We start from the raw sequence: 25,888 nt of genomic DNA, 5'->3' as shown, positions 1-25,888 counted from the left end.
CTCGGTGTAAAAGTCACAGCAGTGAATTTAGTGCACCCAGGTCCTGCTGAACAGGCAGAAGTTTTATTTTAAAGCAAGGCTTTCTACATCTACCAGCCAACGGTTCTTTCACCGCATGCGGGACAATAAACTCCCAACGCGGCGGATGCGGCGGGGGTGGGGGTGGGGAGTGGGGAGAGTTTTACTCAAGGAGCACACTGTAGATGGCGGGGCGAATTTACCGAGCGTTCCTCATGCGGAGGTGCGTGCTCACCGGCGGGCGCGTTGTCAGTAAGGCTTTGTCGTCTGCTTTAGCGGCGGTTGTTTTGGGCATGTTTTGGCGCAGCTTCGCGACCATTGCGAGCCTCCTTCGCACGGCTTTATTAACTTGTTCGACAGCACCTCCTCGGTAACCCGCAGCCGACGGAATTAATTGGTCGTACGGCAAAGATACGTTAAGGATTAGTTTGCAGGGCGGGAAAATAAAATGCGGAAACCACATCTGCCCACTAGAGAAACGGTAAATTTTCGCACTGCTTGTCATGATTTGGACTCTGTTTTCTAATTTAGTGAATACCAATACGTTTGTGTTTGCCGACAACCTTCAGGGCAGGCGTGAAGCTATTGTTTTCTGCCCAAAATAAGCTCGGTAGTCTGTGCCAGAAAGTGAATCGAGAGGGGAGGAAGAAAACAAGGGGATGTACTAAGAAACATAAGCAGAAGTTTGTTGCATGTTGCCAAGGTGTTGTTTAAAAAATACCTCTTTCGTGCGGGAATTATTATATCGGTCAAACGGGGCGGTGCGCGAATGACCGCTTGCGGGAACATTCGAATAAGGTTAAAAAACAAGCTGCTGACAGTCAGTTAGCCATTCATTGTAAGAATTGTAAGAAATGCAAGTGCCACCCAATTTTTGAAGATACCACTTTCTTGTCAAAATACCATGATGAATGCGCGCGTCTCATTTCAGAAGCCTATCACATACACAACAGTGGCGAGGCATGTGTTAGCCTCCCCTAGATTACCCTCCTTCCAAAAGAGATAAAATTCATGTCTGATTGATCGCCTCTTAGCCTCTGCGCAGGCTGAGTATTCCAATCAATTTGTTTGTCATTGCTTTGTGATAGTGGTGAAGTATATATGCTGACTGAAGAAATAAAACACATTTAGTTGTTAGCGCCGTGGTCCTGTCTCCTTTCTTGTCCTGTCTTTTTAGCGCTGTTTTTTCACTCGTAATCATGAACCAACCAGCCCAAATGCGTACCTTATTGCAGTACATTTGTGATTTCTTACCACAATAAAGTCCGACATACCGTCTACTCCACAAACTATTACAGGCATTTTATTAAGACTGCCACATTGCCAAATGTACGCCTAATCTGTGTCAAAACTGCATTTATGCAGAATGTAGAGTTTATTTTTGAAGAAAGTTCTTACTTGACTTGAAGAAAGGCCTTACCGCTGAGGCACACAGGACGAGCGCTCGTCCTGTGTGCCTCAGCTTAAGTCTTTGTTTCTGCGTCCTGTGTGCCTCAGCTTAAGTCTTTGTTTCTGTTGCGCTGTATTGTTAAGATGAATCACCAACTAGCCCAATACTACACTCTGCTTAGTTGACTCCTCTAAAAAGACTTTTTATGATATAAATACACCAAATAGTCTCTCGTCAAAAATTTTTTCGTTACACTCCACGCAGCCGAAGATACTTTCAGAAATTGTTGAATTTGAGCATTTCAGCTGCATTGCTTTCGCAAAAACAAGAAAATATATTTCAATGACATTTCGCTTGAATTCCCGAAGATACCAGAAAACACAAGCGCCATTACCGGGATGTTTAAAATAAATTTACAAAGTTAACGCAGTTTTGACAAGCGCTGTATTTTTAAAGGGTTGTCCATGGAGTAAAAAGTTTTTTCGGCGCCCAATATTACAACCAAAGCTTTTCTGGAATACCATAATAAACAGATTTCTTTCAGAAAAATTGGCGAGAGTCAAGCGCCAGACGCGGGGCGTTTGGCATGGAATGACCCAAACCGTTTAAACATCGATTCAAATGCGGGGCAAGCAGGCACACGATGCCAGGATGTTAGCCAGCATACAGCATCGATCCCAGCTGCGCGTCCTTTTGCCTGCACACATAACACAGTACAATGTCTATTTTCTCATCAACGGAGTACTGGCGTTGATCTAGCGCGTCCATTTTCACAATAATAAGGCTGGGGCGTTGAATCCTGGATCCTCGAATCGACGAACTGACACCAGTGGTACGGCACTGGCTATGTTTCTCGAGCACCACGAAAACCAGCACTTTAAAGGGAAACGTCAACGCGTTTGGTTTGCAAGCTGTTGCTACAAGCTACAAGAACTATAACAGCATGCCGTCGCTGCCGCGAAAACCTTGCTGGCTCCGCAAACGAACCTTTCCTTGTTTGATGCGCTCCCGAACACACAGAAATCATAAAGGAGCAGCAGATGAACTTGACGAATAAATGAGCGGATGGTGACGCCTCACATCTAGCTCTTCCGCTAGCCAAGTCAGAAGTGGTCGAGACAAAGATAAAAAAGAAAAGCAAAACTGCCGGCAACGCCCACTAGAGCTTGCGCCTACCAACAAAAGCAAAAATAACACCAGCTGTTGTGTAAGCTGAGCGTTGAGGCTCCGTAGAGTGGAGAATCACCAGATACGTTTCGAATTGGGCGGCGCAGTCACTGCAACACGTCATCATAGGACATGGAGTTTGCACTAGATTTCCGTCTCATTATGTGCACCGCGTTTTTTGTTTCAAGCGGGAAAAAATGCGTGACTTTCGCCGGCTGCAGGGATTTACAGAGTGACATTTTCTTTGCTTTAAAAGCTGATACGGCATCGTCGTCTACGTGGCTGCAAACTTGCCAATGGAAATAACCGCCTGACTTCGCTACTCAAAAAGTTCATGAGACAATTTTAGTAAATAACTATGTAATTAGTATATTTTATATAAGTGCTGACGTCCGCCGAACCTGATAGCTTGTCTGCGTGTGATAATTCCTATTTTTCTGGGAAAGCCCACCTCCAGGAATTTTTCGAGGTGTTCGCTGAAACACCCTGTATGTACCCGGCGAACTTTTTTTTTCCAACGGCGACGGTATCGTTCGCCACATGCCCAATTTGCACTGCTACAAGGAGGTTCGCTTCTCTCTCGCAGAGCTCCGGTGGACAACCAGTTATACAACGCCCACTGCCACCAGGCCACTGCCGGACGTCGCTCACCTGTCCTTCGCCTGTTTTTGCTGCATGGAGGTCGCCCTTTATTCGATTCCAGCTTTCAAGTAACGAACTGCAGCCGAGCCTCAACCAATTCGCGTCGAAAGTTTGGAGCATGTATTGAAGACGGCATAAGCAGGGTGGCGTAAACGATTACAGTGCAATGCCGCTGTACCCACACACAGGCGCAGGGAGCCTAACCCAGGAAGACCGCTATGAGGTGCACCTGTATACATCGGCCGTGGCGTATGAAACTACATCCCTCTATCCCAGCCAGACGTCACAATTTCCGGTATTGCGGGCGGCACAATAGTTCACACCACGTGTAGATATATAACATGCACCAAAAGGTCATGTCCGCGGGTTTTTTGTACTTCACTTTGGAGGCACACAATATCTCAGATGCAGGGAATCAAACCCACGCCCACGTGTGAATAGCTGCAGGGCCCCTCATAGCTACTCAAACTCCGCCCCGGGTACAGCAATGCAAATTACAGGGAAAATGTAAAGTGACACCTGCCAGTGCGTATATAGGCTGAATTGAAATGCGTAGTGACATATCCAATAGAACGATGACAGCTTTTTTTTCTGGACTTGTTACGAGGCGTGGAAAGGCGAGAGAAAAAGTTGTGGACAGCTGGGAAAACTCCCACCCGATACGTATTGGCAGCCGATGGTACATGATTAAAGGCCAGGAAGAATTCACTAATGATCAATATATGGCAGCTTTAACGATAAATTTTGAATTCCAGTCGGTACAAATGAGAAGTACACCAGAAGTTGTGGGCCTCACCTGTGCAATGCAGTGCAGCCTGCCAAGGTGCGCACCATGGGTTCGAGCGAGCCAAGCCGTATACGGCGGCGGCGGCCCTCGCCACGCGTGCGCAGTCACTCCGCGAAGACGAAGTAGCTCCTCAGAACTTGGTTTGATTCTGGGCAATCCACGGTACAGCAACCAGCCCTGGTATTACACTCCTAGCCGTGGGGCAGAGAGGGGGGTACCCGCCGACCGTACGCTTCAAGCCACAGAGCGCGACGCGCAGGAAGGGTAATGGGCAGCTGTTGGTCCAGTGGCGTAAGCCACCGAAGCGCTGCGGGTGATGGGCCCGGCTAGGACCGGAACCGACCACCAGACTGACTGAGCAAATCCAACTCCTGGTGCGTTCGCCGACCTCACGGAAGTGAGAAAACGGCGGTCACTCAGGCAGAAGCTAGCGAGCAGCGTGCGAGCACGAAGTACCTGTCGGAGTCGGCACCCAGCCAATCTCTCCTGGCTCCGACCGAAGCGCGCGCCTGCCGCCGCAAACCCTTGGGCGGGGCCACTACGTCACGCCACACGTGGCCCACGGACCGGCGCGCATTGGTCAACCCGTGCCCCTTACAGGGAGAGGGTGCGAGGGGCGAGGGTGCGAGGGACGGCGCCCGAGTTCGCCGTCCCGCCATTCTTGGTCTCCGGGATCTCGTAGGGGCTCTGTCTTGCCGGACTGCCTTCAGAAGACTCGGTCTCTTCACTGTCGAGGAAGTCGAAGCAGCCCAAGGCACTCTGAACAGAAATGCTGACATTCGAGCCGGTGGACCCACGCCTAAGGTGGCTGCGCCTCCTCAGCAAGCGGTCCAGCTCAGCTATGCTCTGCTTGAGGGAGAGCAGCTCCGGGTAGTCTCTCTGTATGTCCTCGAGGCAGGCGCTCAGGCCCTGCACGGCGTCCCGCAAAGGGGAGGGGGCCGAGGACGATGAAGGAGGAGGCGACACGCTGGAGGAGGCGACACGAGCTCAGCCAGGTCCAAACTGCTGCAGCAATCCAACCCGATGTCCCCACCGCCCATGCTTGACCACCTGTGCGAGGTGGTCATCTCGATGGCCCTGAGTGTGGGGCTCTGCGGCCGGTTCTAGACGTACGAGTTGACCAGGAGCGTCTGTCCAGCCGCAGCCCGGGGAAACTCCTCGTTGGGGCTGGTCAGGGCAGAGCTTGGGGCCGACAGGCTGCCCCCGCCGCCGCCCGACGATGATCTGAGGCTCCCCCCGCCCCCCTCCGAATCAGCCGCCGCCGGGGGGGGGGGGGGGGCCCTCCTTCCCAGTCTGACACCTGGGGGCCCCACGTTGGGCCCCAAAAATGTGGGCCTCACCTGTGCAATGCAGTGCAGCCTGCCAAGGTGAGCACCATGGGTTCGAGCGAGCCAAGCCGTATACGGCGGCGGCGGCCCTCGCCACGCGTGCGCAGTCACTCCGCGAAGACGAAGTACCTCCTCAGAACTAGGTTTAATTCCGGGTAATCCACGGTCTGTAATTTTACAGGCCGATCAGCTTACTGTCAGTCGTCTACAAGGTATTTACCAAGGTAATCGCTAACCGGATCTCTGCAACCTTAGATTTCAGTCAACCTAAAGAACAAGCAGGGTTCCGTAAAGGTTATTCAACAATGGACCATATTCACACGATCAATCAGGTGATAGAGAAGTGCGCTGAGTATACTGAAACCCTATATATAGCCTTCATAGATTATGAGAAAGCATTTGACTCGGTCGAAACCCTAGCAGTCATTCAGGCATTACGGAACCAGGGGGTAGATGAGCATTATGTAAGAATACTAGAGGATATCTACAATGGGTCTACAGCTACCATCATCCTCCACAGGGAGAGCAGTAAAATACCTATAAGGAAGGGTGTCAGACAAGGAGAGACAATCTCTCCAATGTTATTCACAGCATGCTTACAAGAAGCATTCAGAACGTTGGATTGCGAACAGGTGGGAGTAAGGGCTAATGGAGAATACCTCAGTAACCTCAGATTTGCTGATGACGTTGCCTTGCTAAGTAACTCGGGGGACGAATTGCAAAGCATGCTTTCCGCACTGGGCGAACAGAGTAGAACAGTGGGCCTGAAAATTAATATGCAAAAAACTAAAGTAATTATCAATAACCTCGGGACAGCACAGCAGTTTGAGATAGGTGGCGAGGCAGTGGAAATGGTAAGCGAATATATCTACTTAGGCCAAGTTGTGACCCCAGATCCCAACCATGAGGCAGAGATAATTAGAAGGATCAGAATGGGGTGGGGTGCATATGGCAGACGTTCTCAGATAATGAATAGCAGCCTACCATTGTCGCTGAAGAAGAAAGTATATGACAGCTGCATCTTACCGGTACTCACCTACGGGGCAGAAACTTGGAGGCTCACTAAGAGGGTTTAACTTAAACTGAGAACGACTCAGCGGGCAATGGAGCGGAAAATGATAGGTGTAACATTAAGGGACAAGAAGAGAGCGGAGTGGGTCAGGGAGCAAACTGGTGTTAAAGACATATTAGTAGAAATTAAGAAGAAATGGACGTGGGCAGGGCATGTAATGCGAAGGCAAGATAACCGCTGGTCATTAAGGGTAACAGAGTGGATCCCTAAAGAAGGCAAGCGTTGCAGGGGGCGGCAGAAAGTTAGATGGGCAGATGAGATCAAGAAGTTTGCGGGGATAAATTGGTCACAGTTGGCACAGGACCGAGGGAATTGGAGAATAATGGGAGAGGCCTTTGCCCTGCAGTGGGCGTAGATAGGCTGGTGATGATGATGATGATGAATCCACGGTACAGCAACCAGCCCTGGCATTACACTCCTAGCCGTGGGGCAGAGAGGGGGGTACCCGCCGACCGTACGCTTCAAGCCACAGAGCCCGACGCGCAGGAAGGGTAATGGGCAGCTGTTGGTCCAGTGGCGTAAGCCACCGAAGCGCTGCGGGTGATGGGCCCGGCTAGGACCGGAACCGACCACCAGACTGACTGAGCAAATCCAACTCCCGGTACGTTCGTCGACCTCACGGAAGTGAGAAAACCGCGGTCGCTCAGGCCTCAGCGAGCGAGCAGCGTGCGAGCACGAAGTACCTGTCGGAGTCGGCACTTAGCCAATATCTCTTGGCTCCGACCGAAGCGCGCGCCCGCCGCCGAAAGCCCTTGGGCGGGGCCACTACGTCACGCCACACGTGGCCTACGGACCGGCGCGCATTTGTCAACCCGTGCCCCTTACAGGGAGAGGGTGCGAGGGGCCATCCTCGCCCCTCGGGGAGAGGAAATCGCGGGCTACGTGCTCGTGTAATTGGTAGTAGTCTCCATTAAGATGCCCACAAGTATAAGCTCGCACAATCTGTTTCGAATGTCGTGTGCGTGCGTACAGAGAAGAAAATTTGACCACAAATTCTAAAAGAAAGAAAGACAAAAAAACTACGAGGGACGCTTAAAACTTTGTAAGAATGTGAAAGAGAAAACCTAGTGGGTCTTTAACTGTGTTAACGTGTTGCAGAAACTTGGCGCCTACGCCTATAACTACTTGGCCACGCCCTGGACAGGACCACCGAAAGCTCGCTGGCTCACAGGCCATCACCAGGTGCCTCCTGTGCATCCCCGTCGGTAACTTCGCACCTCAAGATGGTCTTATAGCACATTCTTGAATTGACAGCGCGAGCAACAAACACAGACGACAGGGGTAGCGAGACAAACAGGAAGTGTCTGGCAACTGACGTTCGTTGCTGTGGCGTCTGGCATATAAATAAAGGGCAAATCAAGGGAACAAGAAAACCGAGACATAACACGTGAAAATAACACAACACTTCCCCGACATTCTTACCACGAAGTGCTTACACGGTCCAGATAGGTGATTTCTTTTGCTCGCAGCGGGACAGAAGGGACTCTTGCACATTTTTCTTTTAGATGCGAAGCATCACAGGCTCGGGACTGTGTCCCTCCCTCCCTTGTTGTCGTACACCGTCCCCACACTATTGCGCGCATGCGCGTCTCTTCAGCCCCGTCAGCGTCAGGCCTGACATCAGGGCAGTCCACTATAAATAAAAGAAAGTGTTAGGTGGCGGCCGGTTTCGAACCCAGGACTCTCAGGCCACAACGCGAGGTTCGTGGCGCTCTACCCACTGCGCTACAAATCAACACGGGAGCATGTGCTACGAACGCGCCTTATGTCCTTCACTCATTCAAATTACGTCAAGAAGCTACTGATAGAACGAAGGCACGCGAAGCTGAACGTCAACGGAAACGACGAACTGAAAACTCTTGAGGAGGATGTTGAATTTCCTGTGGGAAAGCTGTGGCGGGAAGCTCCACGCACCTCGCAGCTCAACCAGAGAAGAGGACGAAGAGGGCGGGCAGCGGGGTAGGAGCGTGAGCACGTAATAAAGAAAGACGAGAACCAGGAGGTGTTTGATCAGGTAACGCGGGTGTCGGTCTCTTCGCTGTCTCTACGTTTCTCTACATTTCTCTACATTTCCCTGTCCCTACATGGGGGTTCACACTACGTTCCCATTCGTGCTCCGATAAATGAAACAACATAACGGAAACACAATGGAACCTACACAGAACCCCACGATGCTTCGCATCCTCCTCATGGTCCCCCCCGGGAAGGTGGTGTAATTTTTATTTTTGCCACACATTCCTGACACTTGTCTTAACAAATTCCCAGTAGTCTCCATTCATTATTACTTCGCTATTTGTTATTACTCCGGTCATAAATAATGCAGGATATAGCGTATGCATGCAGTTAGATAAGTGTCAAACGTGTGCCAACATCAGCTCCAAAAAAAAACACAACTTAGAGTTACAACACTTATCGTGCTTCTTACTGATGATTTGAAGATTGCAGATTGAAGCTAGAAGTACAGTTAAGTTGTTAGGGCAGCATACCATGGCGTTTTATAGATCAGAAGCCCTCCGAATCAAGCAAAAATGTAAAACTGTTCACATTCCGCAGCAACCCACTTCCTTTGGATTTTCGATGATGACGTCATTAAACGAAAACTTGTCCACCGGTTATCCCGTAGCCATTGCGAGAAGCCCAAAAATATGGCACCTGCTTCGGTGTATGTGTGTGAGGCCAGAAACAATATATAAAGCTGCTTAAATTGAGAAATAACTCATCCCCTTTGAAAGTCAAAGCAGCCCTATGCATCCGCTCATGTCTAGAACGACGGCCCCAGAACAAAATCGAACAATGCGCATCCTGTGCAGAGAGCGCACATGTTATCCCCACGTGTGCTGTATGATGCAAGCAAGGGTCGCCGATTCTTACGCTGCAAAAACTCAAAATGGCTGCTTATCGTAACTGCATCAGCGGTCCTATAGGCCAATAAATTATTTTGGAAAAACCATTTTCCTTAAAAACACAGGACGCGAAAACTGCAGTCAAGATGTAGAACAGAACAAAAATTGTATCAGCCTTTCTAATTTACAGGAAGGTGGCTAAATCAAAGCTGAAAAACCACTGACTTGTAAGAAAATCCCCCTTCGTGTCAACATTTTACAGAAAACCGCGTTCCATTTTTGCTATATATAAACTGGTTGCCTTTGGTGCAAAGCGTCAGGTGGGTTGATAACTTGTTCAGGTGAGCATTAGGGTTATTAGGCACAGTCACAGTTACTCGTTTAATACCTGCACGCTGATTTTTTTGCGTGGGACCCCACTCTCTGTGAGTTGTTGTTTGTAGCTCCAATAAAAAATAAAAATCAGGCAAGGAGATCAGACAACACGCCATGCATTCTCTGTGGCTCCTGACGCCGAACACCGTGGCCGAATTAACACCGCTGAAGTACACTGAACGGAAAGCAGCAGCTATCCGCGGTTATCGATGTCTGGAATAAGTGCTCGCCACACAGCATTACCACAAAATTATTCCGTGTAGTACGTGTGTCAGCCCAGCGTAGACCTCCGACGTCTGTCTCAATCTGCTGCGAATTTTCGTGGCGACTGTGGAGACTAGAACACAGCTATCGTACAGCCATTACCTCTCGGTCGTTATGATGCACGCGGAACCTGTAGACCGGCACGAATAACTTAGCTCAACACTTTGGAAGTGTCACTTTTACATCTAGATTAGTACATTTGCTATCTAAGTTTAAATGAAGACCAACCCGCCGCGGTGGCTCAGTGGCTAAGGCGTCGTGCTGCTGAGCACGAGGACGCGGGTTCGATTCCCGGGCGAGGCAGCCGCTTTTTTAATGGAGGCGAAAAGCAGAAACGACCATGTGATCGAGATTTCGGCGCACGTTAAAGATCCCCAGGTGGTCAAAATTAATCCGGAGCCCTCCACTACGGCGCGCCTCATCGCCTGCGTTGCGTCGGTGCGTTAAACCCTACAATCAATCAGTTAAATGAAGGCAGCGCTTCACGTGTTTTTTTCTTTGCTATTGGATGAGCCTCAATGATCCTCGACTTTGTCGATTTCCTTGTTGCCTTCATTTCTGCTGCATTTATATGCCATACGTCACAGCAATACACGTCAGTAGTACGTCAGCGCTGTCCCTGTGGCCCCTGTCTGTTGTTTGCGCTGTGAATTCAGGAGTATGGAACACCAACTCGCCCAAGGATCAACTTTGATCGTATTGCACGCGTGGAAGCGGTTCACCCTTTCCACCGAATCTATTTTGATCCCCACCCTCTCCTCTTGGGAGGCTGCTCTGTCCAGCACTGCCCCGCAAGACCAACAACGGCTGATCGAGCGGGCCCGCCGGATAGCGTCCGCCATTGGAGTCCTGGACTGAGGACCCCACTCATAGAGGCTGCTCTTCGGCTAATAAATGTTCAATAAATGTTTTCACCACCCCAACCTTTCCTGGCTCCCGCTGCGTCGCCCTTTCTGAAAGCCCTCCTTCCAGTTCTCCTGAGGCACTGCTGTTTTGGTTCACCGACACCCGATCCCCGGCTGGCGCTTGCAGCTTCGCTTTTTTTGTGATTCCGTGTACTTCACAACAATTTTCTGCACCTCACGCGTTTTGATGAAGCCTGGAGATCTAAGGTTTCTGTCTTAAAACAGCAAATGAGCGGGTATCATCCAATGCCTCGAGCGGTAGCTTACAATAGTTAAGGGGTTAGTCAGGGACGTTATGTATATGCCTCAGAGGCTGTTTGCGCACAGTGCCGATTATGGCCGGCGTAATCCACCAAGACCAGCTACCAAAGAGAAGCTGGTGAATATCGAAAATCAGCTGCTGTTGGCACAGGCTGGACCCCGTTGCTCTTTGGTTGATAACACTTTAGATGTTTTAGCAGGTCATAACGATAGGTCATAGTACTCACGCGTCGCATTAGAACCGCATCGCCCGCTTGGTAAGCGGCGCGCACTTGCTTCGTTCGGCCTTTCCAATGAACAGGTCAGGAAAAGCCGAAATACAGATAAACATGCGAAGATCAAAAGTTAAATATACTGTTTATAGTCAATCTGCATCTTCGGAAAACGGGTTGTTGTTGTTGATAAACGTTTATAGGAGCGGAAAATGGTGTTAAGAAACGGGGTTGCTCGCACATAACAGGGTAATTTAGAAAGTGGTTAGTTCTGCAGACGGGCAATAGGCTGATATGCAAGCTTTAAAGTAACTTACCTATACCTGGGCGTAAATCGTTTCTTCAACGAGGTGCCGTTCATATGTGAGAAATTGGATTCCTGGTTTCACTACCGTATAACCGGGCTGAAACTAAAGAATCCGGGACAGAGGTGTTCCTTGGTCAAATTACGATACGTTTTGGGTTATAGTACAATGACTTGGTAATGTGAAAGCTAATTATGGGGTCTTCTGCATACAGTTGGAAAGTAGCAGTACTGCAACTGCTGCCAGGTCGATATTATACAGATCGCGCAATGATTTATGAATTGACAATTTACAATATTTCGCTACTTTTTTTAGTGCACGTCACCTTGATGTTACTTTAATTGGTGAATTTTGTAGAGTACAAAGTCGGTCGGCAACTACTATTTTTACAGCTCCTCAAATATCGGGCGTTATATTCGAATACAAATTAGGACAGGATTTACAGAGTAACGTTCTCACCGAAAGGTATAGTTGACGATCGTGTCGGTGGACCGTACGTGAGCCTCGGAGCGGTGGTGCCTCGAATGGCTCTAACAAAGCAATACAGCCAGCCTGCTTGAAGACAAAGCAGGAAGAGGCTGGCTATCTCCCGGGAAGTCAGCTTCCCGCCAGGATAGGAAGACCTGGCGGAAAACATTGGCGTGCCGCAATGTTTATCATATCTAGCAAGGTCAAGGTTTTGGTTGCAATGTCCGCATGCAACCATGAAATCTTTCGGATTGTAATATTGAATGACAGCTGGAACGCCTGCGCGGTTTGATGAACAGCTACTGTTGGAGCAGGACTCTGGTGCGAGTTAGTTAGTTCATGTTCATGAAAAAACACACCAGCGCGAACAAAACAGGACCGAGGAATGGAAACACGTAGAACAGCGCCCGTTGGTGTTCTACGTGTTTCTATTCCTCGGTCCTGTTTCATTCGCGATGTTGGGTTTTTTAATGTACTTTTGGAGCATCTAATAAATTACGTTTTGAAAGAAAGCCTGTATGTCGGCAATATATGCCTTCCATCCTTTATCCACCAGTCAAAGAAACTGAAACAAGGGGATTGGAGGTACCATTTTTTTCTCAAATGGGATTATACCTGTTACCGATTCCCTCAATAGGGAAATACCGCGATAACTGAACAGATGCTGATCGTGGTGCATAACTTTTCAATAAAGTTCAAATTACTTCCGGAAATGTCGCACTGCCTTCCTTGCTGATAGAAAAGAAAGAGTGACCCGGCTGCTCACATGTTCACCAAGGAGTTTTAATCAGCACCTGCATGAAAACGGGACTACTCTTGTGGCCAGCATACATCAGTTGTATGAAGTCCTAAATCTTTAAGTGGACGAGGAAAGATGAACGCTTTGGAAATTTGTTCAGGCGTACAAAGTATTTTATTGTTATTGCAATAGCAAATTTGTAATACCGCAGTTATTGTAATAGCACGGCAAGGAGACATAATGTCTCCGCAATTATTTACTGCCTGTCTTGAGGGCGTGTTCAGAGAGCTGAGGTGGAGTAAAACTTGGGTGCGAATCAATAGGGAATATCTCAGCCACCTAAGGTTTTCAGACGACATTGCCCTGTTCAGACAAAGCAGCCGAGATTTGAAGCGCATGCGTTGCCAATTGTGTTCAGAAAGTGTGGCTGCAGCATCTTAAAACAAACACACAAATCGAAGAAAACTTTCAATCAGCATGCCAAGAAACGTGAATTTAAGGTAGGTTACGAAGTCTTGGAAATATTAAGTGATTACGTGTATCTTGGGCCAGCCATAGCTGCAGATCCAAACAACGAAAAGGAGAAAGTACCCACAGAATAAGCATGGGGTGGGCTGCGTTTTGTGAGAATTCCGATATCCTGAATAGTAAGATTCCCCTGTCACTCAAAAAGCTTGTATTTATTAAATGCGTTCTTTCAGTAATGACGTACGCGGAATAAACTTGGGGTCTTAGGAATCTTAGGAAACTTAGATCGGCCGAGCGGGGTATGGAAAGGAGAATGGTAGGCGCCACACTGAAGGATTGGAAAACAGCTGCGTGGATTAGGGAACAGACTAAAGTGGAAGACATTCCAGCTCAAATTAAGCGAAGGAGATGGGCATAGGCGGGTCACTTCATGCGCATTAAAGACAATAGGTGGACTATCCGTTTCACGGAATGGCTGCCTATAGACCACAAACGCAGTTGCGGTCGGCCAAGGACTCGATGGAGAAGTGAGACAAGAAAATGTGGGGAGAAATTATGGTCTCAGCTAGTACTCGACAAACTTGGCCGGAACTCTTTGGGAGGGGCTTTCGTCCTGCAGTGGATACAACCGGGGTGATGATGATGGTGATTCCATTTATGAATAGCACAGTACTGCACAGGCGTCGTATTTTACGCCATCCTCCCTTCCACAAACGGCAATTTAGAAAGGTTGTTTACATATTGACAAGGAGTCGAAACTATTTAGGGCATGTTTCATGGCGCCCGATATCAGAGCAGAACAGTGGCCGCGTATTCAGTTGTTTTGCGGCAAATGACGTAATTAGGCAGCGTCTTAGCTACAACTCTCCGACTTAATATCTCTCCGTTCCACACCCTCCAAATCTCAGCACCTCACATCTCCCCGTCCCATCCCTCTTCATTCCATTTTCGTCACGTCTTTCCCGAACCCTTATTCTCTCACCACCACTCTCTCAATCCAACTTTTAAACTTGTATTTCGTGCCCCATTCGATACCCCCGTCTTTTTATAGAAAACTACGACTTACTGCCTATGTGTTTAACCTTAGCTTCTATATCTTCATATTGACATTTAAATGAACGATATGCCTTTTTGGGTACAGTTCCTGAAGCATGCTTTACTAGCGTTAGCCAGACGAACTGAACCACACAGTCGTTCGAAATCTCAAATGGCTCAAATAATGTTTACTAGTGTTCCCGACTTAGCTCAATCAACCTTCCTTAACGTCCCATTTAGACAGGCTGCGAACAATTTTGGAGAGATGGTTCCTCCTTGCCTGACGCCCTTCCTGAGACAACGTTTACTGTCATTATGAAGTGTTGCCCGGCCCACCACATCGCTTTACATGCCCGCACTGAGCACTTTTCTGTTCCACTCTTCTACAAAGTACCGAAATTATTCCATTACTGCGGTGTTGTTTACCGAATCAAATGCTTTTTCGTAATTAGTTAGCACCATGTAAAGGAGTTGATTACACTCCCTGGATATATCTGCTACCTGATTCGTAACATAAACGCGATTCCGCGATGAGTTGCCTTCCCTGAGTACAGCCTTTTCTCGGGGTACTTGGAGATCTAGGGTGTCGCTTATACAAATAATTGTTAGCTTGATAAACAACATCTTCGAAACACAGAGTAGGATGATGGTCACAATTCTTGGGATTGTTATTATCACCCTTACTGTGAATTCGAATTGTGTCGGTGTGTTTGAGACTAGAGGAACTTGTTGGAAGTCTAGACGCCCTGAGAAAAACATAGGATGTTTGAGCTTGGACTTTAAGCGAGGATTGCTATAGCCTTATCGCAATCGGTGATGAGGGAGATTCTGAGTGCGCCGGGAACAGACGTATGGCAGTGCATCCACCACACGTGTAGCAAGAGCGAAAGCACTCCACGACGTATTACAGCCTACCGTTTGCGTCATGGGCCCGCAGAGGGGAGCTCGAGAATGGTCAAAACATCCCACTACTGCTAGCACGCCATATGTTGGGACAGTGGCTTATGATTCCGGAGTTTTGAGTGGGTGCCGCAAGGGAGCGCTGCGGAATGTTTTAAGTGCCGAGCACTTCAGGGGCTCGCCATGTCGACGTAGCTCGCCCGCTGGAACCAAGTAGATCTGCACACGGCGTTCCGTCATCGCGGCGTAAGACAGATCTCTTCGAAAGGAAATGGTTTATATAGCCATAAGCGTTCGAAACTCGTGAACCGCTGGTGCTTGTCATACATCTACCGGTTGTTTAGCGCTAAGGAAAGTGTGGGTACATTTGAGACAAAATATGCGCAAGTAACCGGCAGCGCCCATGTTCATTCAGTTTGGAACGCTTGTTGGTTTTTTTTACGATAACCTGCGAAAGAAAGCGGCAGTGCAACGCCGGAACGTGCGTGAGGAAAATCAAGCACAGAAAGCACAGGACTCCCGCGGGACAGTTTCAGGTAGGGGGCGCGGGAGCACTGCGAAGGCGGGAAATTTGAATTGCATTGGGTGGCAGCAGTTAAGGGATAGCGGCGCTACAGCCCATTATGCCGAGTCACTGATCTGTACTTTCTACAGCTTTCACATTGAGTGGAAGGGATTTAATGTTTTCGCTTGGAAAACGCCGCTACAACGCCATTTTATCTGTGCCACCGGTGTTTGAGGCTATGAATTCAAATTCTGCAAGGTGCTCTTGCACAATATTGCTGTCATCCTTTGCTTCGTCCACTGTTAGTCGCCCCCCTTTGCAGCTTCCACGTTTGCCCCTCTTCAGTTTCCACTGGAAGCTCGCGAACAAAGTCCTTTTAGTACTGCTTCCCAGTGTACCGTTGCTCGACTACAATTCAGCATAAAACCTTTCAACTAGTTTTATATCTTTGACGTATTCGTAGTGCCACCAGTTTCGTGTATGAACGCACACATTCTGTCATTTCCAATAGCGCAGCAATTTTCCCTTTCTCTACGCTTTCCTCCATTTAATAGCGAAATCACGCTACTCTGCCTCCATAGATTTCGCGGATGTAATATTAAGACCTCGCAGCAGCGTCAGTGGGAGTATAGAGTCAGCAGAACTTCAGCGATGCTGGGGATTGGGTGGGGACAGGAGCGTTCACCAGCCTGAAATGGTGCCTAGCGTTACGTGTGAGTTATATCCCTCTGAAATAGTTCCCGCACCTTAGCCCACAATCAATTTAACGTTTGTCAGCATAACGATACGGCTGCCAAACGTTAGACCTACACTATTTGCCTGACAGGCGCTATGGAGTTATGGAAAAAGTAGACGAGTGCAAATTGGCTAACCATTGCGATACTTCCAAATGCAAAATTTCAGCTACCCGCCGCGGTGGCTGAGTGGCGGAGGCGTTGCGCTGCTGAGAAAGAGATCGCGGAATCGATCCCCGGCCGTGGCGGCAGCTTTTCTGATAGAGGCGAAAAGCAAAAACGCCCGTGTGTACGAGATTCGGGCGCACATTAAAGATCCCTAGGGGGTCAAAATTATTCCGTAGCCCTCCACTTCACCGCAGCGGAGCATGTCTAGCGCGACCTCGGCACACCGCCCTCCTACACTTTCGCCGCCGTACTTATCACTTGCGCTTTTCTGCTCGCTCTGTCTCGCCTATTTTCGGTGCTGCCTTTGTTTGCTCGGTTACAACGAGACCGACGGTGACGCGAATCCACAGGAACGCGCACTTAGGACCTGCGCTATAAAAATACTGAGGAAAACAATACGCACGGCCACCGCACGACACTCTGTTACGCTTGCAACAAAAGAGCGTAGATGTCTTCAGAAACCAGACTCAAACACTTTGACAGGGCAACATACCGAGAACCCGCAGAAGCGAGTTTTACAACCTTTCGTAAAATGGCGAGCCAATCGAATCATTTTAGTCAAGAAGGTGTTTGAATGAGTGAATCAATTAATGAATGAATGAATGAATAAATCAATAAATCAATCGTGTTGCTTTGTTTACAAAGCAAGCATTAGCAAGGTCACCCAGAACAAATTTGTGCGCTTCGTCGTGGGTGCGTATTTTGAAGCCTATCAAAGTATTGATAGCCAGGGAACCCTAGATACTGGAGTTAGTGTAATGTACAACGCGTCATCTGAAGGTATATCTACTGCTTTAGTGCGACACCTGTGGCTTGCGCTTGCCGAGGCGTCTGTAATTCTTTAGGGCTTCTACAGCGAAGCTGGATACGGCTACGATCCAAGGGTCTTGCACCGGCGGCACCAGTTTACTCAGTGGCGCGTGTTCAGCGCATGGACAGATTCATAGAAATAAAAAAAGGTCATAGGGCCTCCATATTTTCATATAAGATGGCTTGTATTGCCCCTGAAAAGATGTTTTCGCCGCGAAGCATCAGTGTTTAGAGGTGAAGCCGACTTGGAAGGGGCGGGTGTAGGATCTGCCTTTTCAACCTCGCTTTCCAATATTGTGAGTTGGACAGTGCATCGTGGCCATTTACATATGGGGTATGGCTGCAACTTCCCTTTATTCTCCTCTTCAGCGTTGCCTCCTCTTTCCCAATCCGTGCGTACTCTTCTCAAGGCGCGGCGTCTTTTCCCCCCTGACACACCGCAATGCCGCGGGCTCTATGGCCCTGCCTGTGTGGCGCAATACCGCCAGCGATGTGGTAGTCCTAGCCGCGTTGTAATAAACCCATACTGTCTCTACCCACCAGTCGTGCATGCCCTTAGTCTGTGACGTATAGATAGGGCCACTGACGTTATATTTCGATACAGCTGATCCGCAATATAGCTGAGCGCCATTATAACAAGTGCAACCAGACCGCCAGCTTCGCTGGGCGTCCATCTTCACGGGGTGAAAGGACCCTGTCCTTTTTTTTTTATTCCTTGTCATGTTCTCGGCACAGATGTCTCTGAACCTCCATCTGTTTAATAATTTCGCCAACCTCGGAAGTAGATTTGATCCTCCGTTCATGAGCTCTTAATATTCCTGGGATTACCAATCACTTCTTTGGTTATTGGAGGTAGTTCGCCAGTTTGTGAAATTTTCTTTCTGGTAAAGGTAGTATTTTTCCTTGACTATTGCGTTTTGATTTTCTCTATATGTCGCTCCTCTCAGCGCGACCAGCTGCTTCTGAAGTGCGATTACTAAATCTTACGTACAGTCTCTTGCTCAGGCCGTGTTTGGTTCAGTTCTTAACTAGCCTCCTTCTTTCCCTTAAGGGATCTAGTCTCATTCGATGCTCTAATCACTGTTTATGAACCTTAGGCACTACTTCCACATGTTCGCTATAGATGTATTGGTGCTTGGAAAAAGAAATACATTGCAGTTTGCTTTTCTTTTGTCCTTTTTTGCTTCCACTTCCATTTTCCACCGTTTTCAGAAAGCAGTATTCATTGTCCTCAGGTTATTTCTTTTTTCAAATAAGACGAGTCAATCACGTAGACTGTTTTGCCCTCCAGAGCCAGACATTTCTACTAAATGTGCGTAAACCTGCTTGTACATTACTTATGCGTTGACCTCCTACCATAATCGTTTACTCTGCGGTTTCGGTATTGATTTCACATTGGGAATCTTAGTGGAAACTCCCAGCGGCCTAGACCGCGGAAAAGGATACTTGAGATATCTTAAAAGGCCTTACATGATGCCTTCAAGGAAAAAACTAAATACCCTCTAAAATATCGTTCTGGAATGATCACATAACTTTGCCTTACCACGCCTCATCACCCGTTCCTTTCTTAAGCTGTGGGAGACACTATTGACAAGCTTTCGGCTAGAAGACCAGACTGTTAGGTGACCCCGGCGAAGGCGGCTCGGACGAACACCTGGATTCCCAGTCTATGGTTCCACTCCTGCTATCACGCTCACTAAATTGTTTTCTCTCTCTCTCTCTCTCTCTCTCTCTCTCTCTCTCTCTATCTATCTATCTATCTATCTATCTATCTATCTATCTATCTATCTATCTATCTATCTATCTATCTATCTATCTATCTATCTATCTATCTATCTATCTATCTATCTATCTATCTATCTCTTTCTCTCACTCCGGCGGGAGCATAGTCGTGAATACAGGGGTATCACAAATCCTGTATACGGCGACGCCAGCATATGCACCAACAGTTCTGATTTCTGGGATTGCGAACGCGATATGTGTCCGCAAACGCGGGGGCGCATTGCCTGCTAACGTGAGTATGCGCAGGCCAGACACGCCCATTGACGGCTAATGGAGGTATCGGAAGCGGGACGACCCCATGGGCTGCGACTCGTTATGTGAACTGTGAACGCAGGTATGCGGTGGCTTGACGTCCCCGTTGTCTAGGCGACGGTGCCACGTTAGGCCTAGGAGAACATACGTTACGTTTTGTTGTTTAACGTCGTCCATTGGAACCTCACCTTGACGTGCAATTAGTTTGAGGTAGCATGGACGTCGTTTTGCTCAGAGTAAAGGTTGCCTAACTCGAAGGTTGAAGATAGTCTAAGGCTGAGTGTAGAAAATAACATACCCGCTTTGCTGAACTGACAAGTGACGGTAATAACTGCCATCAGAAGCTCACGGCCGTTTTCCGCTTTTCCCGTTTGACTAGACGCGACGCCAATCAACCCTACCGGAATTCACACACAGAACTACGCAGTAATAGATGAAAAAGATCATTGCTCAAAACGTACCAGGCGAACCTTAAGTGTCTCTGAACTGTTATGCTGACTGAAAGCGCATATGAAAAAAAAAAACTTAACACCTGATAAAGTCTTTTACGTTTTCTTTGTCGATCACTTTGCTGTAGGTACTTCCCGAGTATTCTTTTTGTCTGCTCTCTCGACTATACCGTTGTACCTCTCTATATAGCCACAAGGGTGTCTCTATCTATTACGGTGGTGCATTGACTTCATAGGATTTATAACTTAGATACCAAGTTTACCGCATTTTGTAGAATTTGTGTCTTTTCTCCTAGGGTGCGAGCGCGCAATTATTACGCCATCGCCTAGCCGCCCCTGAAAGACAACCACTAATGCAGCACAGTGTTTGTTCCTTTGATAATCACCCCCTAGGCTTCCGCTGTGCGTTCCCCGCTTTCCTTCTCGCGCCGTCTTCGCTATCGCCGTCATTCATTCCCCTCAGCGCTCCGCACATCCGCTCTATAATTTTCCGATATGCTCCCCATTGTGGTTCACTCGATCACGAGGCCGCTGAACCCCAGGAATGGGGTTCAGTGGCGCCCTAAGGGAATAAACACTCAGCTTGGCCATACACGAGATTCAACACGGCAACGAAATCGGTTCTTTGCGGGGCTCTTAAATCACACCTATGTTCACGAAACCAAACCGTGACTGGACCTCACACTGCAATACTTGAAAGGCTGAAACATGCGGCGTTTTCTAAATGGGGTATGTGGTGTTTCAACCACCCCACGACCACCCATTGTTTCCTGCATTTCGCCTGTGTAGTGGCACTACAGGGTGGCGAGAAAGATAGCCTGCTCCATCGTATAGAGAAATTACCCCGCACTGTAATTTTGCAAGTGCGTCACTTGCCCTACCTCACCCCATCCTCTTCAGAAAGAAACGGACTGCCCTTTAAATATTAATCCCTGCCTCAACAAGGCTATACTTCACGTTCCTGGCGTGAGCAGGCTGGCGAATGTAAATTTTTCGATAAAAGGTTATCATCCCTCCGAATAATTGAAGAAGGACATCTCAGCTTTCCGCATCCACTCCTCCTTCCCTTTTTTAACTCCTCTATAGTAGCGAAATGCGAGGTCTTCATGTCCAGCTGATGATCTTTTCTGTCGAAGTGTCCGGCTCCTTCAAGCAGCTGCTGGAGCAGCCCGAGCGTTAGCAAAATTATAAAATAACCTGACCCAAAACTCTCAGAGCTAACGACTGTCCGTCGCATCGTAACAAATACCTTCGTTCATACAATGTGTGTACACCGCCTCTCCTACTCAATTTTCCGCCCACTACACTTTCTGCTCTGAGCCAAGCACGCGAAGTCACCCAGAACTGCCGCCTTTTCCTTCTCCCTTCCCTTCCCTGCGCTGTGGGAGACCCTAATCACTAGTGATCACCTAGACGCACAGCAAGCCCTGGCATCTAGGGAATCGGTGACCCGGCCATTCTTTGAAATCCAGGACTAGGGAACAACTCCTTGTTCAAACCTTAATAAAGGTTTTCTAGTACTACTAGTCCTTACTGTCGGCTCATTTTGCGCTGGTACCCGCCGCGGTGGCTCAGTTGCTAAGGCGTTGCGCTACTGAGCACGAGGTCGCTGGTTCGATTCCAGGTCGCAGCGGCCGCTTTTCGATGGAGGCGACAAGCAAAAACGCGCGTGTGTTCAAGATTTCGGCGCACGCTAAAGATCCCCAGGTGGTCAAAATTAATCCGGAGCCCTCGACTACGGCGCGCCTCATCACCTGCGTTGCGACGGCGCGTTAAACCCTGCAATCAAAACCTTGCGCTGGTCGACAAGGTCCGTCATTAGGACTCCAGTGACCAAGGAACCCTTCCAACTGTCCCTCGGACCCCATCCTCGAGGCTTAAGAAATGTATTCTCTCTGTTCTTCCGGAAAGTGTACCATATGCGACTGTAAGGACATTTCACTATTAAACGGTAAATACGTTTACGTTTTGCTAATTGTTTCAATGTCTACATCCTAGCAAAGCAAAAAAAGCTTAACTATAGAAATTCAGAATCCCAAACATAAGAAAAATAATCGTATTGCTGGACCTGTAACAACCCTTTGTCATTCATATACAAAATTGTAATCTTCGTGTTTTCATAGTGGTTCACCTGTCATCGCTTGGGCCGTCAGGGTTTCCCGCTTATTGACTTATTTAAAGATCTGGCCCTTGCGCTGACTTTGGCTCATCTGAAGAGACGCCCTTTTTCATATACTTGGTCCTGATCAGTAAATTCGGATGTGCTTTCAAACACCCACGTTCTGGACGTAAAAATCTTCGATAATAGGGCGTTTACGCCGTTTAAACTATGATTACTTTTGTGAAGCATCGATTTTGTGCCGACGGTCCGTACACTTCCCTCATATTTGCGAGTAATAACTTCACCAAAAATTTTAAAGCGGAGCTCTATATGGCTAGGCGGAAGAAAATCTGACGTACCAGCGTAAACAAAAGGCTCTTTAACGCAGCCCTACGCGCATGCGCGAAAAAAAAAAAAAACAGATTGGAGAGGAATTACATGCAATCGGAGAGCGATTACATGGGTTTGTACATGACGTTGCTACACTCGTATCGACTGTCGCTGGAACGGCGCATCGGACCGCTTAGCCAGATACTAAGTCAAGCACAGCTGAAGCGTCAGTTGCAGGCACCCACTTAACAAAAAAAGCAAATAAAAAGGAAGCAACACGTTGTATTTAATAACTCCTTAAGAACTTTATAACCCCGTAGAGAGGTACTTAGGTGCTGCCACTAATTATGGACCGTGAATGCTATCATTACTAGTCTAGACCAGGCACTTAGTAAATGCTGCCTGTTTGATACTAATATTTCCTGACAATAACAAAACTAAATGACTCATTGAACGTAAAACTACACCACTTTTCCCAGTATACCTCACAATTAAAAACGTTTTTTGCAAATACACAAGCCAACTTGTACGTGCTCACGTAAAAATGCATAATTCCAAAATTATCGCTAAGATATTTGATTTTTTTCGACAAGCCCACCGACTCTTGCACAGGACTTTCCGCTGCTGGCTATAAAAGCAAGAAGAGCAGATGTATTTCAAAGGTAACTCAATTATACGCGCTCTCCCCGTGCATCCCCTCGGCTTTCTTGCTCAAATTATTTGCTGTCTAAGAGTGATACGCGCGTGTCGAATGCGTGTCTGTGTCGTGCAGCGTGCTCAGCCCATCCACAAGGTCGCGCGCAGCTTTTTACGAGGTTATGCATGATCACTTACTAAAAGCATGTAGTTACTACCTCCAGTTACTAAGTACCTAGTGGATTCTGTGGCAAGCAACTGGTTAGCGTTTTGTTAGTAAATGCCTCTACCCTTTTTTTCTCCAGGGCGCCTCGAGTGGTGTGGGCGGAGGTGCTTCAACGTGGCAGTGACAACCAGTGGTCGAACGTTACTTTTAAATGGGTAGGTGACACATCATACATATAACACTACTAGCACGTTACAGCTTCGATGGTTAATCCTCTGTGTACGCAGTTTATGAGTGCATTTTTTACTTGCCTTTTTTACTGACACCACGCGCGAATGCTTTCGATTACAGTTTTTCAGGTCGAAACCTCCTGCTGACCCATTTTTCCAACAACTGTCGTTGGTGTTTCCTTTAACGGAAAATAGCTACCGCTGTAAAGCATAAATAACCTTACATTGGGGTCTGTGTGGGTACTGAACCCGTGTCTTCAGAGTTGGTTCCGCGCGCGTTACCACTGCGCTATACTAAGGCACTGCGAGGAACCTAACAAGAGCTAGCCCAGCGCCTGCCTTGTAACAAGTGAACATGGCGGCACTTGAGTTGAACGAGTGCACCCCGCAAGGCGAACTTTGCTGATGGGAAAACTGTTCACTAGCTTGCCGCCTGTTTTCCAGCCCGAGTCATTCGCGCTTGAAAACAAGGAAAAGAACGCGAAGGAAGGCACGCAAACCTGATGTAGCAATTAAACGATTTTTATCGGCTGGGGAAGCCGCAATATCTTTGCTTGAAAAGAACATCAACATTCTAAGGCGCTCGAGGAAATATTTGAGTTAAAGCGCGTCCGCAAAGGTCCTACTTACCTAAAGCTTGTCGGAGGGACACGGGTTGACTAATTCTCGTGTTAAAGTATTCACAGTCGTACCACTGTCAAGGCGTGTTGTACAGGTTTTACAAAAGGGCCTCAAAGCTAGTGTTTTCGCATATGGCGTACAATATAAAGAGTCCATTGGTATGAAAAAAAAATCACAGCACCGAAAAAAAATAAAAACTGCCACTCGCTGTACAGGCTCACGGACAGAACTGAAGTCATTGTTTGCAGCTCTTCATAAATTCCTTACACCATTCAAATACAAGATAAGAGGATACATAGAGTTGCATTCTTACCGAAAACTGCAGCCGACGATCGAGGTGCTGTCTTCTGCGTGAACGTCGGAGCGGGGATGCCTTAAGACGCTCCAATAGAGGATCGCTACCAGGCTTTACGAGGCCAAGGCAGGAAAAAGCTGGCTATCTGCCGAGAAGTCAGCGACCCGAAAGTATCGGGCGACGGAAATTATAGGCCTGTCGCAATTATTGCCATATCCGCCAAGGCCACAAAACAACTTCGGTAGCAATGTCCTCACACGCTCAAAAATGGCCGGGGAAATGACGCTGAATGATAGCAGGCATGCTTACGCGTTTTGGACACGCAACCACTCTCGAACGAACTATCCGAGTTATGCTCTTGTAGCAAGGCGGTAGGTCACTAATACGTACTGAGTGGTCAATAATGAATAAAAGTTTCCGTAGGTGGAGTGGACGTATATAAAGAAAATGAGACCCCCTCGGGAACAATATCTTCAAGTGAATTAGGCGATAATACAACACTTTAAAGCACTTACAGGTTTTTTTATGACTTTTCAGCAAGGCTCAAATACTTTGAGGTAGAATGACATGCTGGAGCCACCCGCTTCGTAGCAAGACAGTCAGGGTTCTTAATCAGCCTCTGGGTAAAAAATATACGCAATGTGTGAATTCCCGGCACTATTGGCACAATCGAGGAATGGTCATTGAAGTTCTTTGGGCATGCGAAAAACGCTTTTGTAATAGCCTACATTTTTCCTCCGACGCATTTTATGGCAGTACGCCCTGCGCTCAACAGAAGGCGGTTGAAAACATTTCCGTGCCTTCCCTTCAACTGACCATCGTGCTACTTTCTTGTTGGGTTATCCCATTCCTTCTGTTGTCTTATTCTCCATCCCCCTTCCTCCCATGTACATTGTAATCCCCCATCTCCCAAGAAATGGGAAAATGTATCGTATTCATCGTGGTTCGCGTGAATAATGTAAAAATACGGGTAACCCACAAAGCAAGAACACGCCAAGGAAAGAATTGTTAAGAACGGACGCCACCCCGCCCTGTGAAATTTGATGTCCAGCGCAGCTGTTGTCAACCACTACACGTGCTGATAGGGGAGCGTATGAAATGTTACTCGTCCCAGCAGGCTTATCTTTTGCACTCGGCTTCTCTGGCGGCAAATGCTGGGTCCTAACGCATGCTCTCAGCGTCTTGTGCGAGAACTGCTGGGTCCTGGCTAGCCTCAAGTATGCGCTAGCCCTCGAATGACGTCAACCCTACCACCCTTTTCGAGAGCGATTGCAAACCTAATCTTTATCAGAACACAGGCGTAGGGAGAAGTTCTCATTGTCCACCGTCGCCTTATCATCCATCGTGCGGTTTCCATGCTTGTTTTGTGTTTTGTTTTCACTGAGCTCTATGCTGCACGCCTGATTAGCCCGATGCATGCGCTCGGCGTCTTGGACGAGAACTGCTGGGTTCTGCCTGGGATTTCTGTTTACGGCACAAAATGTTCCGATCAACGAGAAGCTAACAGGCTTGCTGTAAAAGCAGCATGTAAGGCCCCATTTATTAGCGAAGATATTTACTGATTATAACAGTGCAAATATAGATAATTGGCAAAAAGCAAAGCGAAACAAAAGCACAAAAGTACGCGAGA

General features: G+C 47.9%; 1 protein-coding gene across 3 annotated transcripts in view; it reads right to left on the bottom strand.

Moving 5' to 3' along the window:
* Positions 1-24,359, bottom strand: part of LOC144146984 (2-Hydroxyacid oxidase 1-like) — a 430,316-nt gene extending 405,957 nt beyond the window's left edge. The window contains exons 1-2 of one of the 3 annotated variants that reach the window (XM_077678978.1): positions 12,029-12,098; positions 11,280-11,338 (exon numbers count right to left, since the gene is read on the bottom strand). The gene's annotated coding sequence lies outside the window, so the exon portion shown is untranslated. Of the gene's footprint in view, positions 1-11,279; positions 11,339-12,028; positions 12,136-24,276 lie in introns of those variants that run through there. The other 2 variants (XM_077678979.1, XM_077678976.1) reach the window with 2 other exon arrangements.
* Between the last annotated feature and the right edge of the window lie 1,529 nt (positions 24,360-25,888).

The sequence above is a fragment of the Haemaphysalis longicornis genome, unplaced genomic scaffold, assembly GCF_048455015.1.
Source record: "Haemaphysalis longicornis isolate Haplotype H1 unplaced genomic scaffold, Haemaphysalis longicornis Haplotype H1 scaffold_7, whole genome shotgun sequence".
In the NCBI taxonomy this organism is placed as follows: domain Eukaryota; kingdom Metazoa; phylum Arthropoda; class Arachnida; order Ixodida; family Ixodidae; genus Haemaphysalis; species Haemaphysalis longicornis.
The sequence above is the reverse complement of the archived record's forward strand: the minus strand, read 5'-3'. Positions and strand labels throughout refer to the sequence as shown.